Here is a 5425-nt window from a genome sequence, read left to right on the forward strand (position 1 = left end):
CCTGTGAATGATTTTTATGACAGCTTAAGTACATCACAACATGGCTTCCATCTACCAACCTGCAGGTCATGAGTTTGAATTCTGCCCTGACTTTTATTTTCACAAAGAATAAGTAAAATTTAAAAAAGCTGAATTTTTTTTTTTGGAGGGGAGGGGGGTCATTTTTAAGTTAAACCCATGCTGAAAATCCATATCTTTAAGTTACTTAAAAAAAATGGGCTGGTATGCAGAACTTATACATGTACCTAGGGTATGCTGAAGACCCTGAATACTTATATATATTGATATATTCAATTATTCGTTTATAATCATTTTTTTTTTATCAGTAAAATGAATCGTATGCTTAAATATTTAAGTTTAATAATGCCCATCAGCTCTATATTCTAGTACACCCCCCCTCCCCCGTTCATAAAAGACATTCAACATTTTTATACCCCCGCAAACGAAGTTTAGGGGGGTATATTGGTTTCACCCTGTCCGTCTGTCCGTCTGTCTGTCTGTCCGTCTGTCCGTCTGTCTGTAGACGCAACTTTGTCCCCCCTATAGAATTTTTTATTACTGCATGGAACAGTTTGAAAATTTGTACATATGTTGAACACCATCTGAAGATGTGCACCTGCAATTGTTTTTAAGATCAGACAAGATTTAATGATTTTATGACATTTTTCATTTTCCTTATTCTATATATTGTACACTAATGTTGAAAAGTAAGGGAGGTAATCCTTACAGATTTTATTAATTAATTAATAGAAAACACTCTAAAATATATTTATATAAATACATCCAGATGGAGTTTTTTGTCTTTATGTCTTAATTAATAAAAAAAAATTATTTTTTTTAAGTATTCTATCAACTGATAATGCAAAGTTTTTGTTTGTCAATGATAAATTCTTAGGAGCTAATGAGAACATCAAAGACAAGTGTGGCTGAATTCATTTGTCCCAAGGGAGCCATTATCTGAGCCATGGTTCAGATGGAGCATGTGTTTAGGGGAAATTGATAATCTGTAAAATGGGTGATGGTTTTGGGGCTATTTTAAAACTGTTTCATGTAAACCAAAAGGTCTATCATTATAAGGAAATAAATAATATAATTATTAATAAAGAAGTTAAACTATTTTTAGAGGTTGTTTAAATTTATTTGTCAAGTAATTTGATGAAGTGACCCTATTGGGCATTAATTTAAATGAAATTCAAAATTACTGATATGATTGTAGTGTTTTGGCAATTTAAAATTGTTAGTAATATTAAATTTTCTTTTTTACATATTTTTACATAGTATGGTAATTATGGTAATGTTTTGGGAGTTTATTAAATTTAACAAGCTCATCAAAGAAAATCATAGTCCTATGGGATCAATTTTCTGATATGGAGTTCAATTGTGCCATAGGAGAAAGTGAGGAAAATTTGAAACAACTAATTGCATCTGTCAAGACTCTTATAAGAAAGATATTGAAAGTTTTATCAACAGAAGAGCATTGCTTGGCTACCGGTATTTCTATTCACTGCAAAGGGAGGGGTTTTTGTCATTTTGTTGGTTTTTCTTTAAATCAATTAAATTAAAAAAATACATCATCAAATACATACATTTGTAAATGTATTACTGTTATAGATATGTATTTACAGTGAAATTCTGACAATTTTGATTTTTCTTTGTTAACTATTTTTTTTTTTTTTACAATTCTAGAATTTTTTTTTTTATGTGTTCCAAACCTTAATTATTATTCAATTCAATTATTTGTCCCATTTGAAATTAGCCTAGCGGGGGTATTAGTCCCATTAGGACAGTTCTAGTTGTGATTAACATTGTTTACAGCATCCATAACAACCAAAATGGCATCCCCTCCGTCGGAATGGCTCGGTTTTATCTGGATTGTGTTTTTATTATTGTGTTAATTAACAGATAAAAATGCTCTTACACAAAAAAAAATGGATGATTATTGACCGAAATTTGACCGAAATTTGATCTCATTTTTGCTTCAATAGACGAAATACGAGAAGTGGTTACTCCAAATTGCATTACGATTAGCGACTATCTAAAACTAAAATTGATATTTGAACCCTTCTGACAATGTCGCCCAGGACGAAACTTTCAGGATAAGTACATGTACACGTTGCAATTAATTCTTCTTGTACAGAAAATCATCCCGGGCGACGAGGTCGAGGTGATCAATTTAACTCATTTACATCAGATTGACCAGTAAAAAGGCCATAAAATGGCATATCGCCATTACTTTGATGGATCATTTCCTACGCATGCGCATAAATGGGCCAATTCTAACATGGTATTACAAGTTATTATGACCTCCTCTTTATATTATATGCGGACAACATATCGGAATCGCAATATATTTTTTCCCATAAAAAAAACGTGCCAATTCTTAAGGAGACCGTACCTAGTTCTTCTCTTTACCTTCTAATAATTTTACAGTTTATCAGCTCTGTTTATTACTGCAATGACTAAACTGTAATAAAATGTCAAAATTGTGGAACCTTTCTTTTACAAAACTACTGTAATACCAGTTAAAAGGGGAGATAATCAGAAATTAATGAGAATTTTGAGACATTTTCAAAAATCTTCTTCTAAAGAACCATTAAGCCAGGAAAGCTGAAACTTGTGTGGAAGCATCCTCAGGTAGTGTAGATTCAAAGTTGGGAAAATCATGACCCCAGGGGTAGGGTGGGGCCACAATGGGGGGGTCATAGTTTAACAAAGGGATATATAGAGTAAATCTTTTAAAATATTCTTCTCAGAAACTGATCAGCTGGGAAAGCTAAAACTTGTGTGGAAACATCCTTAGGTAGTGTAGATTCAAAGTTGTGAAAGTCATGATCCCCTGGGGTAGGGTTGGGCCCATGGGGGGGGGGGGGGGGTTCAAAGTTTTACATAGGAATATATAGAGTAAATCTTTAAAACTATTCTTCTCAGAAACTAATCAGCAAGGAAAGCTGAAACTTATGTGGAAGCATCATCAGGTAATGTAGATTCAAAGTTGGGAAAATCATGACCCCTGGGTGTAGGGTGGGGCCACAATTGGAGGTCGAAAATTCACAAAGTAATATATAGAGTAAATCTTTAAAAATCTTCTTCTCAGAAACTAATCAGCCAGGAAAGCTGAAACTTGTGTGAAACATCCTCAGGTAGTGTAGATTCAAAGTTGTGAAAATCATGATTACCGGGTGTAGGGTGGGGCCTTAATGGGGGGTCAAATTTTAACATAGGAATATGTAAAGTAAATCTATAAAAATCTTCTTCTCAGAAACTAATCAGCCAGGAAAGCTGAAACTTGTGTGGAAGTATCCTCAAGTAGTGTAGTTTCAAAGTTGGGAAAATAATGACACCCCCGGGAGTAGGGTTGGGCCACAATGGGGGGGGGGGGGCAAAGTTTTACATAGGAATATGTAGAGTAAATCTTTATAAATCTTCTTCTCAGACACTAATCAGCCAGATGATTCTATATAAATGTTAAGACTTTGGCCCCAGGACAATTCTTCGGCTCACAAGAAGGTTCAGAGTTTGATGTAGGTTTATATCCCATATATAAACAATTGTTAAGGATGTTTTTGAGAACTGCAATACTCAACATGTGATATGACTATAAAATCATCCTGTTAGAAAAGGGACTAATGATTATATACATAAGAATATGCAGGGGGAAAATAGATTATATTTTTACAGGATCTACATGTATTGTTGTACATTGTCCAGATAGTTTGTATTATGACTCCATTAAGCTGATTTTATCATACCTATAGTTCCTCAGGTGAGCGATGTGGCCCATGGGCCTCTTGTTTTAAATTCTGAATGGAATCCATTCTTATTGAAAAATCTTATTCAATTTTTTTCATCCTTAAGGTCAGACGACACGTTCCTCAATTTTAGATAACTTTTTCCAGGAATTTGTTAATGGTTTACAACTACTTTGACAAGCTTTCTTGCAAAAAATTAGGGTACCTTACCAGGCATTTCTGCGAAATACCAGAATATGCAATTTCCTATATAATCTTCTTGAAAATACACTTGAATTGCTGATATGAAAATAAATACATCTACACCACAGCTAAATTCTCTAAAATAGAACTGTATCTCGGGCGGGGCGGGGCTTTGAACTCACGACCTCTAGAACCTCTACGCTTCTGGCAGAGAGCGGCCACGGTTCTAACCACTCGACCATCTAGGCATCTAACCAAATACAAGTATATTTTGATCATTTTTTAAGTAATTATAAAATTAAAAATTTTTGTTGGAACTCTTTATTACGAGGAGATACAAAAAAGATTCTCGAGGAACGTGTCGTCTGACCTTAAGTACATAATAACAGACACATTTATTCAAATTGTCCATGTATTTGATTTGTTAAAGTTAATAAGAAGCAGTCAATTCATTTGATCTCACTGTAATTCCACATTCATTTCAGTACTTGCTGAGAGAGAGAGAGAGAGTCTCATACTCGGATGAGCACAGCGTAGATATAAATCAAAATACCGGACTTGTGTTTCATACACAATGATGTATAAGGTATTTATAAGGTTAATGAAAAAGTCAAATTTGACAAATTCTGAGGTGAGTAAAATGATTAGTATTAGAATGAGGGTACTAATGCACTTGGATGTTGACACCTTAGAATTGTTAATACAGTGGGGCCTCAGATATCCGGACGCCAGATAACCGGACGCTTCAGTTTACGGACGATTTTATTTGGGAACAGATTTTTTTATACGTTTACTTATTTTCTCTCATTTATCCGGAATTCTGTGTTCCGGATCTGGACGGTCTGTTTTTACCACAAAACATCGTTTTACTACTAATCTTGCTTCATTTAACCGGACAGTAAAATTTCATGATACCATACTCAGTACAAAAGATTTCCCCTGTCAATTAAGTTTCACACCTTTTTTACGTGCAAGACCCTCATGAGTAGCTTGTATAAACACACTGACATCCCAAATCACTTTCAAAAATTGGAAAATTGCGAACAACAGTGTATCACACACATACCACACTGAGACACAAAGAATTTAGCTAGATATGGTTATCATTATTGTGCGGTTAATATTTCATGACAAAATAATAAAATAAAGTTCTTTATATCTAAAAACGTTCATATCAACAGACAACTCTAGCATATGTTGCTATATGGTATGAAAGGCAAAAAACCTAGTATCAACACTGGGAGCCATTGTATACAAATACATTATCATTCATGACAACGATAGACACATTTCAGATATCCGGACGCTTCACCTATCCGGACGATTGGACTTGGGAACGAAAGCGTCCGGATTACTGAGGCTCCACTGTACAAGATTTAGCAGAGCAGAAACAGATAGGGCTAGGTGATGTGCTAGATATATAAATGAAATAATTTTTATTTTAAAGTAAATTTATCACTGTTTAAATTTGATAAGTTTTAAACAAGCTCAAT

This window comes from Crassostrea angulata, unplaced genomic scaffold (genome assembly GCF_025612915.1).
Source record: "Crassostrea angulata isolate pt1a10 unplaced genomic scaffold, ASM2561291v2 HiC_scaffold_14, whole genome shotgun sequence".
In the NCBI taxonomy this organism is placed as follows: domain Eukaryota; kingdom Metazoa; phylum Mollusca; class Bivalvia; order Ostreida; family Ostreidae; genus Magallana; species Magallana angulata.